Here is a 14,093-nt window from a genome sequence, read left to right as displayed (position 1 = left end):
CTATGAGATCTATACGAAGCTTATGACCATGTTTTCACAAGCTCCGAGGATCATTCAATATGAAGCGGCTTCCGCATTCTTTGATCTTAACATTAAGGAGGGCCAAAAATTTAGCCCTCATGTGCTCAAGTTGATGGAGCATGTTGAGACCTTAAAAATGCAAAAGGTAGAGATTCCCGAAGAACTCGTCATTGATCGAATTCTTCATTCCTTAAACATGGTTAAGGCATATGTTCAATTTAGGGTGAATTTTAATATGCAAAACTCGAAAGTGTCCCTCGATGAATTGCACAAAATGCTTGTGCAAGCCGAGAGGGACATGGGGCTAAATGCTAGCACCACCAAGGATGTGCTCAACATTAATCAAAAGAGCAAAGGGAATTTCAAGAAAGGTGGTCACAAGGGAAAGAAGCAAACTCCCTACAAGAACAAAGCAAAAGCATGTGAAGCTAGCTCCTCTAAGCCCAAGAAGGGTGCCCCATCCGGGGACAAATGCCACTATTGTAATGGTGTTGGGCATTGGAAGATAAATTGTCCTAAGTACCTTGGCGACATCAAAGCTGGAAAAGTCATTCCAGTAGGTAAATAACTATCCCTATCTTTTATGTTTTGATCTCAACTTTGGTATTTTGATACAAGTTGTGATATTTACCCCTCTTTATTGTAATTAGGGCATCCTAGCAAGGACAAGGGCAAAGAAAAGCAAGCCTAGAAGATCTTTAGGGAAGCTAGATGTAGCCGCCCATGGTGCTAGATCGGTGGATGCTTGGCTTTATTTTATTTTGTCTTTAGTTTCATGTTGTATTTTGAAATTTTAGAACTATTTTGATTTCCTCGTTCAACTTGGAAATTTGTTTCCTTAAACAATAGTTGTATTTTTGATATTGGTGACTTGGTTTGCAACCTAAGTCACTTACTTTATCGTATCGTTTGTTCTAAAATTTGTCATCATACACTACTTGCTTCGAGAAACATTAAGATTTTATCGACTTAAATTGATCAAATAGACAATTATAATGATTGAGTCATTATATGTCCATAAGCAATGAATTCGATTCTCCTTATGCCATTGTGACCAAATGTCACAACTTACTTATATAAGATCAATTATAAAGTTATGATTGAGTTGATGAACTCACACAAGGGAACGTTGCCAACCTTATTTGATACACCTATCAAAATTAAATCACCTAGTCTATATTATCCTTTTAATATGTCTCGATTATATCACTTTTAAGTTAATATGTACTATGTTTTTCCTTCTTCTCCATCACTATTAAGTTACTTTGTGGCTCAAAAGCTATCTTTGGAGAAAAAGGGCATTTTTTCCTAAAGATAGAGTGGGAGTGAATTTAGCCACAAACTCTTCGCATAGAGGAGACCAAAAGAAGATGTTCTTGAGGAAACTACGTGAGGAGACCAAAAGAAGATGTTCTTGAGGGAACTACGTAAGGAGACCAAAAGAAGATGTTCTTGGATTGTAAGATTTTGATCGATGGAGGGATATAACTAAAGATTTCGACATTTTACTTAAGAGCCTTATGAAACTAAAATGGTATCTATGCAAGTAAATGGATTTATTTGGGATTGTTGAGACCAATCCAAAGTAAATGGAAATTTATGATTAAAAGTTACATAGAGAGAAAGCTAAGTTAATTGTTAGCTATGCTAAAGACTCAAAATCATTGCTATACTTCATTATGGAAATAAGTAAGTTATTAAGACCACTTTCCAAAATGGGTATTTTGAAAGGGATATGTGAATGACATATATGGTTTTAACTAACACTAGGAAAAGCAATGATTATTTCAATTCATAAAATTCTTCGAATGAGTTGTCAAAAATGAAACATGTGGAATTGAGTGGGAGTCGGTGACAGTCATGTTTAGACATGAAGTTTAGTGGGAGAAATCATCCTTTCATGAATTGCATAACATATTACTCATTGGGAATGACGAGCATATACTGTCTTTTATAAAGAAGTATTTAAGTTTTTCAATTCTGGATGATATTGGACATCATGTGAATCTATTAAAACATGGGATGTTGGATTGGCACTTAGATAGGTATCTTATGTTGATAATGATCCTTCATCTTAAAGAAATCAACCAGCTAAGTAAGTTATTCATGTCGATGAATATAGAATTACCATGATAGAGTCATGGTTATTTACTGAACCTAAGAACTGTTGTCAACATGAATTCGATAACCAATGTTTCCGCCATATTGGTATAATCATGTAATGCCATTATGCACATGTCCTAGATGAATTAAATGCTTGGAGCATGATAAGTCGATAACAAGTTAACCCATATGAGTGTCATTGGTAAGCTTCAAGGAACCGACATGAATTCTCAAGGAGAACTAGTGGTCTGTTCTGGAGTTTAGAAGGATACTTAGTTGTGTGTTAAGAGGTTACACAAACTCAAGTTTCCAAACTCATTTGGATTTGTGAAAATCCTAGGCAATTATTAAGGAGTAAGAGACTAGAAAAGTGTATTTTATTGTCATCCATTGCAAGATTCTCCGAAATGAACCTAAGTACGTTGTGATTGGGTGGTGAACTTTAAAACTACAAGTAGTGTAGTCCACCAAAACCCACATCACAAGTTATATGATAATAGTAAGAGCTTCTTTCAAGTTAAAGAACCTAAGTCTAGTATGAAGTCTAGACATGTACTTAGTAAAATTCATGCTATAAGGGATAACATGAAATTGAAGGAAATCGCAATTCACTAAGTTTGAACACTTGATCACATGGTATGATCACAAGCTAAACTTTTATTGTGTTACACAAGTGCATGAGTACGCCTATGATTATAAGACATAGAATAGTAATATGGTATTGACTAATCGTGTGTGATAATCACATTTATTGTTTGAGTTTTCGTTAACTCATCCTGTACTTTGTTACATCCAAATGGGATTGTTGAGACAATATTGAACCCTATTAAAGTGGACTGGATTAACATAGTATTCGTCCCTAGTTACTTATATGAGGTGACATCTCGAAGTAACTAGAGTGTGATGCGATTGATGGCAAGCTCAAGTGCCATAGAGTCATAAGAGATGACTAGTCGATCACATAGGCAGACTGTGGGGACACTCTGTCGGGCTTATGACTGCTCATAGAGTTCTGGCAATTTTTATAGCCTGGTCGTGGCGAGAGCTACTATGGTATTCTTATGAGTCGATTCTTTGACTAATGACTGTTTGCCTAAGATGGCACAGTTTCAGAGTGACTTTGATTTATGTCCGGCGACCTTCGTAATTGGGGTCTAATGGGCATGTTTTGGGTCATGATGAGTTGTGGCTAATCAAAGGGAAGAGTGCAACAGGAATTGCCCATCCCCGTCAGGGTTATCTTATATCTCAAGGCCACTCGAGGAGCAATGAACTGGAAATGCGTGGCCACACTCGGAAGGTATCTATGGTAGATAATTCCGGTCAGACAGTTATTCTCTAGATCGAGGAAACCACTCAAGATATGATCAAATGCAAGTACGACCTACAAGACACCTTGCATTGAGTGGGAGATAGTAATAGGACAAGAGAATTGGTGACGCACACTTGTCGCGGACAAGTGGGAGATTATTGGAGTATGTGTCCTCGACAATGATGCGATCACATGTTTAAATCTCATATTAAGAATACTAAAGGGAAAGTAACATTTTATTGTCAACTGATCCACATTAATCGGTAATGATTGGCCAACTAGAGTTTGACATTACTGTCGTGTGACGGTGGTGATCAGTTGATCCCTTAAGGTCATACCTCTAGGGAAACATTCTTAATTGACTAATTAATTAATTGTATGACGATACAAGTTAATTAATTCCTTAAATTTGAACAAATGATTTTGTGAGAAATAATATGTATCTTATTGTAATTCGATTAAATGAGATTCGTACTAAGTAATTAAATTGTTTTATTACTTAAGGTTTATTTATTGTTTATGAAACAATTAAATTAAAGAATGAATTGTTTATTATAAATACAAGTAGTTGTGATTTATAATTCTATGACCCATTTTAAGTTATTGTAATTGTGAATTACTAAGTTAATTTTGTATGTGATTTATTTCATTTATATATAATGATTTTTAATAAGTTAAAAATGCATTATTTAAATGACATGTCTAGTAACATGTCCAATTTGTCACACATTACAAATTAACATATTGACAATGTTAAAATTAACATAAGTTCCTTTTAGTTTATGACTAAACTAATAATCACTTAGTTATTAGATATGTCTAATAAGAGATTTTCGAATCTTTCAGGTTTGCCTTATTTGTAGGAACGGACCCGAAAGTAGTGGAATCGTGCCTTTTTCCAGTCCTTTTAGCATGCATTTATGGAGATGGAAGGTTTTGAGCAGAAGTACTATGCCTCGGGAAGCGTGAAGGAGTCTCGGAAGCTAACCAATGAAGAAAACGAGTTGTTTCAGTGGCTGAGTGCTCGATCGAATGGTGATGTTGCTCGATCGAGTGGAATGGGTGGTCACGAGTGTTCGATCGAGTGGAAGCTGAACTCGATCGAAGGGTGCTAATTTGAAGATTCTCGATCAAAGGCTTTAATTGTTCGATCTAGAGGTTTGGCTGAAGGTTTGCTCGATCGAGTAGATTTAATTGGTTCGATCGAGTGGATTTCTATCTTACACGGGATTTTTATTTCGTGTAAACTTATTTAGTATCTTAGTTTTGTTAATAAATATCTTCCCTATATAAGGTGTAGACATGATTAGGTCAAAACACTTCTTCCTAATCAGATACTTTCGCTCTTAATTACTCTCTTAAGCAGACACTTTATTTCCTCTCCTTTGTTCGTTCGTTGCTTTGATCATTTGTCGGATTCTTAACTTTGTAATCTCTCTTATTCCTTTAATTCAATTTAATTCGTCTTTGCACCTTTAATCTTCATCCTTAATTACTGTTTTAATTATTGTTATTGATTAGTTTATGTTAATTCCTTTCTATAATCCTTATATCATGTCTCATGTTATTTCATCCATTATTATTATTATTGCTTATTTCATTATAACTATGAGTAGCTAATTCTTTCTATATTAGAATTATGGGAGCCATGGTAGTGAATTAATGATGTTGTGAATGGATTAGGAAGTTTACATGTGAGAACTGTTTTATGACAATATAATTGTAATCGTTTAGTTGAGTGCACGCATCTAAATCAGTTAATTTGGTTAAATTCAGACCTAGATCGAGAGATTGGAATGAATAGACCTGTTATGAACAGTAGACTAGACTAATGAGGGCGAGAGCTAAGTTAGTTGTATTTTAGGGCAGAAAGTGGACCGAGAGGACCTTTCCTTTACCCTTCTCACATTAGACCGACTGAGCTATTTATGACTGAATTGACTAATTACCATGGTGAACCGACGTCCTAGAATTTCTTCTCTTTATTTGATCACAGCTTATTTCTCTTTATTCTTATTGCCCTTTTTCTCTCTTCTAATCCCATTTAGTTGATTAGAAAACAATTCAAACACCCAATTATTACCGTGACAGACTTAGATAGAAGGTAGATATAATAGCCTCCCTCTGGAGTACGATACCCGACTTACCTCTACTATATTTATTAGTTGAGCCGGTTGGTTTATTTTTGATAGGGTTGCGACAGCCGTTTCAGTGTTGTTGTTATATTTTTTTCACGTACCAAGTTGATTAGGAGATGGAACCTTTATAGGCACTATGGGAATCCAGGAGAGATTTTAATATTGCCTAAGTTGTTGATTTGTAACTTGTATAATGACTTATTTAATCAGTCATGCATAAGAGATCCATAGCGATCCGGATTTGGTATAATTTGTTTATTAGACTTAGTTAATTTTTCGCCGTTAGTTTAATTAAGTCTTGTGAAAATCCGGGTTGTTACAGTTGGTATCAGAGCGACCTTGTGACCGTAAAAGAGAATTTAGTCTCAATTACCTAACAAGGGACGCCTCTGGAATACTCTGACTTATAGGTTCAATAATTTGTTAATAACTAGAACTACTTTTATCACTAAATATGAGAGATCACCTAGAAACAAATAAGGTTTACCGAATAATTTAATGGGGTAGAACTTTACCAAGGGTAGTTAAGTCTATTGGAGCTTGTGTCCTCCACAAATTAGTGTGATAACATTTGTAAATCTCTTACAGGTTCACAAGGGTATACTTAGTATTTTAATCAGTTGATTAACGATTACCTAATAACGGTTGGCTTGCTAGAAAGTTTGACGTTATTATCATACAGATGGCGGTGATCAACTGGTCCCTAAAGGTCACACCTGTAGGATGTGTTTGAGAGATGTGGTTATAGAAATATAATCACATTGATGCCTTATATGACTAAACAGTTAGTCAATGTGTTGATGAGACAATTATTTAATGAAGATTAAATAATATTAGTTGAGACGAATTAACTGTCAATTCGTAAAATTGAATATAATAAGTTATATTTAATTAAATGTATGTAATGTTAGCTTGGACGAATTAATCTGTTAATTCGTAATTAAATGTAATCGGTTATATTTAATATCAACAAGATGAATGTGTCATAGTGGTAATAGTAAGGGTACTCAAACCAAGAGGTTATGGGTTCGATCCTCACTAGAAACACATTTAATACATTTTTGGAATAACCGAAAATAAGGATTTTAATCCTTATTATTTCGGTGGTTATGGGCCGAAAAATAAAACAAGAAAATCTACCCTAATCATCTATATACTCGGTTTGATAGGGTGATGAGGGATAGAATTTTTAACCTAATTTTTCTACCCATTCTTGCCTCCATCTCATTAGAAGAAAAACACAAAAAAAACCTAAAATTAATCAGTTAATTTTTGGATCGATTCTAGCAAAATCAAAGGGCATTTCTCATATCGTCTTGGGTGCAACTGATAGGAGAATATCATTGCGATATTGTTCATAGGCCATAAAAGCTAGGACCGAAGGTTATTTCTTAATCCTTTACGATTTTGTTTATGCAATTCATTTTATGACTAGTTATCATCATTATAATTCGTTATAGTCCTTAAATTTAAAGGGAGCATACAGATAAATCCCACAAGTGGTATCAGAGCCAAGGTCGCGAATTTTATTTTGATGATTTTCATAAAATTGGATGTAAACTATTCTTAGGGTTTCGAAAAATAAGAAAAAGAAAAAAAAAGGGCACGGCTGAAAAAAAAATTTCTTTATGCCGATTGGAAATTTTTTTGAGCAGCCGGTTTTTGTTTTTTTTTCCTTGATGCGATTTCCATTTTATTTTTCATATTGTTGTTTTAATCAGTTAAAATAATTATATGAAGAATTGGTAGATGTTTGTTTTAATGAAGATTAAGTTAAAATGTAAATGGAATCATCTTGTTGATGATATAAAAATTTGTTTTTGCTATATAGTTTTTAGCATATACGGTTAATCATGTTTCATTAATTCATATGCTAATCTTGTTCTAATAGCAACCATAAACGATTTTTGTTCATCTTTTGTTTTCTATTTTACGGGCTGTTTTTTTAGCCGAATGCATTAAGAAAAAATTGGTTTCATTTTTGTTCTTGAATGCCGTCAAAGAGAAATAAATAGGGGGCTGCCACATTTTTTTTCTGCTTCGGTTACTGTTCACGTTCAGCAGTTTTTTTTTTAAAAAAAAAAAAAATTGTTTTTTTTCTTTCTGTTTTTGCTGAAAAACCGAGAAAAAGTTTTTTTTTGGGCTGTTTTCGGTTTTGCCGAGAAAAATTTTAAAGGAAATTTTTTTGTTGTTTTTGGCCAATGATTATAATTATACATTTTAATGTATGATTAATTGTAGTGAAAAGGTTCACATATAAAGATACCTAATTATTTTAAAGCAGTTTAAAATATTGATGGATTAAATTCATATTACAATTTTAATATGAATTAAGATTAAAATTAATGTGATTAATTGAGGAATTGTCACTTAATTTGATCAATTTAAATAGGTGGTTTGGATAAATTAATCAACATAATTAAGGAATTGTGTCATGAATGTTTAATTTATTTTTAGTTGATGCATTTTAATTTTGTTGAATGAATCGTTGAATGAATTTATTTACGTATTTTTTTTTTTGCAATCGGTTGTAATTTGTAATACTTAGTGTGGCCTTAGTTAATTATGTTTTCGTAATGAAGGAAACATAATTTTTATGTAATTATGAGATATCGAATCTCCTTTATTTTTACTTTAGTTTTTGGGTTTTTGAAATTAGAATGTAATAAATAGGTTTATTATGTAAATTTATTTATTGTAATTTTCAAAGAAGACTAAAGATGGAGATTGGAGCTCACTCCCGCTACATGGATCAAGATGGAACATTGAGACAAGCTTCTCGGGTCCAAGGATGGATTCCAAATTTGTATTTAATGTTCATTTTGATAGGATAGGCCACACTAGGACTTTTTATTGTTTTTACGTTTTTCATTTCTATTGCTTTTCATTCACATGATAGTTTATGCATCATTTTCCGCCTAAAACCAAACCACCTACTACTAAAATGCATGAAAATTGACACATATAGGTTGTATGTTAGTTTTCATAGACATACAGATGTCACATGTTTATTAAGCCATCACCTTAGTTTATTCATTCACGCATGCTAGATATTAGTTCACTTAAAATGAATTAAAACAAAGTTGATGGGATCTTCCTCTAAAACGGAAATTGAGATTAGTCTTTATAGGTGCAAACAACTATGAATCCCTTCTTCGTCGGTAGGCATAATATGACCCCTTCTACGTTGGGTAAGTAGTTTGTGTTGACTTAGTTTATCTCAACATTATAGTCCGAAGAGTTTCTCGTGATTATAATGGACTAAAGATAGAATTTACAGAAATTTATCGACCAAGAATTCTAAAGGTAGAATTAGCCAAGAGGTGGGCTTATCAATTTACCGAAATTGAGTCTTGGGATCATTTATATAATTCTTGAGGAAGGTCAATTGTATAAATGCATGAGTCTTCGCGTTATAACAGTATTGCATAAGACTTAAAAATCAAATCGATGCATAGGCTTATTATTCATTCTTCTTTTCGCAGTGTAGAACACGTTTATATTACTGTTACAACAAATGGCTGGAAATAACGAAATCCCAATGCCAAGTGCCACACTTGATCGCGAGTCCTGGCTTAAAGTCTTTATGGACCAAATGAATCAGTTCACACGTCGAAAATGACGGGTCCAACTTTGCGGATCGGGAGGCGACTACGGAATGCTGCCATTGCTGACGGTAAACTCAAGTACTTAACTGAGCCAATACCGGTAAACCCAGGCCCCAATGTGGGAGTTAACGAGTCACTTGCTTATAGTGATTTCGTCATGGAAGCGGGTGCGATAAAGAATGTACTCATCTTTGCAATGGAAACCAATTTGCAGAGACGCTTCATTGCCCAGGGTGCAAACAAGATTTTCACCACGCTCACTAACGAGTTCTCAAAAGCACCGAGGATCGTTACTTATGAGCATACCTGTCGCTTCTTTGATGCGAAACTTCAAAAGGGCCAACCGGTTAGCCCACACATTCTTCACATGATTGAGAATGTCGAGAAATTGGAGGCACTTGATTGTAAAATCAGTGAGAGCATAGTCATTGACCGTATGCTTCATTCTCTTCACGATGGTTTTGCCCTTTTCAGGGCGAACTACTACATGAATGACTTGAAAAAGAGTCCTCATGAGCTACACTCCCTTCTCGTACAGACCGAGAAGGATATGAAATTGAGTGGGAGCATGAAGCAGGATGTTCTCACGATTTCCAACAAGGGTAAAGGTAAGGGCAAAGCTCCAGGCGACCTAACTGTAGGTAAGCCAAAGTTTAAAAAGCCAGGAAACGGTAAGAGTGGGCCTGGTGAGACTAGTGGCTCACAGGGCAAGGCAAAGATCAAGGGCGGTGACATAGAGTGCCACCATTGTCACAAGACTGGACATTGGAGGAGGAACTGTCCCGTGTACCGTGAGGACATAAAAGCAGGCCGCGTCGTTCCTGTTGGTATGTCATCTTATATTCATATGATTGAGATTAACCATGCAAGTTTCGGAACTTGGGTACTTGATACTGGTTGTGGTTCTCATCTGTGTAATTATTTACAGGACCTAAAGAACATCATACCTCTCGAAAAGGGTGATGTGGACCTGCGAGTCAGGAATGGAGCACGAGTTGCTGCAGTCTCGAAGGGAACATACGTAATCCAACTCCCTAGTGGTTTTGAGTTATTTTTATATAACTGTTACTATGTACCCAGTTTATCTAAGAACATTATTTTCTATTTCCGTACTCGATATAGACGGTTTTGCATTTTCAATAAAGGATAATACCTATATTTCCTTTTTAATGAAATGATTTATGGCAAAGCAGTTTCCATGAATGGAATTTACATCTTAGATCAAACCACGGAAGTATTACACGTGAATAATAAGAAATTAAAGGTTGGTGACAAAAATCAAACCTATCTATGGCATTGTCGAATGGGACACATAAATGAGAAACGTGAAGAAACTCGTTGATAATGGGACTATTCCCGCATTCGAATTTTCTACATATGGCACGTGTGAATCATGTCTCATTGGCAAAATGACTCGAATTTCCTTCAAAGGTGTTGGAATGCGCGCTAGTGACCTATTAGGACTCATACATACTGATGTTTATGGACCTATGTCAATTACCGCTAGAGATGGCAATAGATATTTTATCACTTTCACGGACGATTTGAGTAGATACGGATATGTCTACTTAATGAAGCATAAAAGTGAGTCCTTTGGGAAATTCAAGGAATACCAGAACAGGGTTGAGAACCAACTGGGTAGAAAGGTTAAAGCACTCCGTTCAGATCGGGGTGGCGAATATCTTTCAAATGAGTTTGATCAACACCTTAAAGACTGTGGAATCGTTCTACAGTTAACTCCACCTGGAACACCTTCAGTTAAACGGTGTGTCCGAACGGAGAAATTGAACATTACTTGATATGGTTCGATCCATGATGAGTCACACGGTAGTGCCTGATTCATTATGGGGTTTTGCTCTTTTGTCAGTTGCTCTTATACTTAACCGAAGTCCGACTAAAGTCACGACAAGACTCCATATGAAATGTGGAAGGGAACGGTACCTAACTTGTCCTTTATTCGGGTTTGGGGCTGCGAGGCTTATGTCAAGTGGAGACACGAGGATAAGCTCGGCCCGCGATCGATCAAGACATACTTTATAGGTTATCCAAAAGGAACATTTGGTCATTACTTCTATTCGCCTACCGAACATCGAGTTTTTGTTGCGGCTAGTGCGACGTTCTTAGAGAAAGAATTTCTCGAGAACAAGACAAGTAATAGAACGTTCGAGCTGTCGGAGATTCCAGAACCAACAACCGAGGAACGGATGGAGGAAGTTGTTCCTCCAACTGATGATACGGTTAATATTCCTGAGGAACCTAGGAGGTCGGGTAGAGTCTCTCATCCTCCGGACAGATACATTGGTATGGTCGAGGAGAATGACGTTTTGCTCCTAGAGAGTAATGAACCCGCTACCTATAAAGGTGCTATGGCCTGTTCCGACTCAAAGCTATGGCTCGAAGCCATGCAATCCGAGATGGACTCCATGTATGAGAATGACGTATGGGATCTAGTTGATTTACCTAATAAGGTAAAACCTCTACAGTGCAAATATTCAAATAAAGTGTATAAAAATAAACCTCTACACAAGCTCCAACAAACTCCCACATGTCCTATACCAATATTCAAATAAAGTGTATAAAAATACGAGTATCAAGAATTAGAACCCTATATCAATAACGATCCATCATTTTATTTATTGGTGATTATTACAATCATTTAGCATAGATGGACGAATAGCATTACAAAGAAAGCAAACATAACAACCAACACGACCATTAGCAGACTGAGCAAATTCTTCAACTCATTGAGAGACTTCTTAATGGACTCGTGTAGCTCGTCGGGTGGGTTAGCCTCGTCGGAAGTTGATGGAGTCCAATTCATTTGAGATTTTGAGATTTAGGAAGAAATAAGAATGATGTAGTAAGTATGATGTTAGGAAGTTGAGTTTTTATAAAAGAGGAAAGTTACTGTAGCAGAGCCGTTGGAAATAGTTTGGAATAGGATAGGTGTCCGTTGGAAATAGTAATAAAGGAAACTAGACGCTAACTAACCCGTATATATTAAAAGCCTATCCAATGATGGAAATATGGAACCTCAGAAATGCCATAACAAGTGAAAACCTTCGAGCCCATTTCGCTCAGCCTCACCCTTACGAATGTAAGGAATTCGATTTTCTTAAGGCGGTTTGTTTGTTTGTTTTTCGCAGCTTAAGAAATTTCGGAAATTCAAACCTTTTTATCTGATTCTTATCTACAAGTTTCGAGGACGAAACTTTTTCTAAGGAGGTATGTCTATAACACCCCGTGTTAATTGATCACTATTTTTATATATTTTATTTTAATAAAATTTGATCATGAAAATTTTCCAATATTTGGAACTATTATTTTAAATTTTAAAAATAAACTTTATGTTCAATTCATAATTTAAAGTAATAAAATAATACTAATTATAAGTATTTTCAAATTAATAGAATTGGACGATTATGAAAATCAAATTTTCTAATTTCGTATAAAAAAATTACCATGCTTTACATTTTTGACATAATGTCATAATTTATTATTTATTTCCGCTTTAAACTTATCCGATTATGTTTCAATTTATTTTATTCTTTATTTGTGAAATAGTTTACGCTTTTCAAACTCGGCATGTGATATTTTAACACTGTCAGAATTTTAATCAAGGTTAATTTATTAACCACTATTTTTAATTTACAGACTATTTTGGACCCGTTGTTTTAAACGCGTATTTATTTATTGAGATTTGCCGCCCATATTTACGTAGTTTGCAAGTGGTAGTGCAACTGTGCAAGTAGTAATTTGTAAATGTCTGCAAGTTGCTTCTTAAGACATTGTTCAATCGCCATCCTTCTTTACTCCTCCTTCCTATAAATAGCCTTTCACCATCGCCACCTTTCTTCACCCATCACCATCTCCACATTCCTTAAACTCCTTTAGAAAACCCGATACGATGTCGAAACCGTACTCGACTCACCATCCTCCTTCACCTTCACCTCTGTTCCCTGTAAACCAATTCAAAAACAAACCCGAAACGATTCGTCGTAATCGTACACTACACCAATCACCACCATTTCCGATTCCGATTGCCACCATCAACTACCACCTCATGACTATTTACCAGTCACCACCATTCACCACCTACATTATCACCCACACAAACACCACTACCGTGACATTACCATAACCCAAATCAACGCCAAACACCACCACGCCACCATTCGCCCTCCGTCCCGCTGTTCCCATTCCTAAAATTAGTCACTCCATCGTCCCTATTCATTCTCGCAGAACCAAACAAACTCGAGTCAGCCCCGTGACACAACAAACCACCGTCATCCTCGCAACCACCATTTTTCTACCCAAATGTCGTCACCATCGACATTAACAACAAAAATCAAATACCACAAACCCGATTATTATAATCACCACCGTCGATCATACAATCGACACTGTTAAACCTACTCTACGCACTACCGTAAACATTATACAACTCACCTTTGACCGGCACTTGTTGCCGCCAGCCATCACGGCCTCCTCTTCTGCTTTCCTCTGTTTCCGCCGCCCTCCTGTTCGCCTCACATTACCCATGTTCCTTCCTCCTTCCATCAAGCCCAGTACATTCCACGACCACCGTGTCCTCGTCGCACCACCGTGAGCCACCACCTTCCTTTCCTTCTTCTTCCTCCTTCTTCTTCTTCTTCTATCATTTCCCTTATTTTGTTTTATGTTTTTATTCTCTTATTCGACCACCGCAGAGTCACCAAGCCACCTCCCCGCCATCGCCTGAACTGCTTAGCCTCATCGTCGTCGTGTCTCTTGCTTGGCTATGTCGGTTGTAGGTGGATTTGAGAATGAGGTGGTGTTGTTTTAAAAGAAAGAAAATGGATGTGGTGTGGGGTTATAAGCATAATCGTGAGTTCCAAAGTGACGGGATTGATTTATATACACCGATACACG

The sequence above is a fragment of the Silene latifolia genome, chromosome 4, assembly GCF_048544455.1.
Source record: "Silene latifolia isolate original U9 population chromosome 4, ASM4854445v1, whole genome shotgun sequence".
Classification (NCBI taxonomy): domain Eukaryota; kingdom Viridiplantae; phylum Streptophyta; class Magnoliopsida; order Caryophyllales; family Caryophyllaceae; genus Silene; species Silene latifolia.
Note: the sequence above shows the minus strand (reverse complement) of the source record.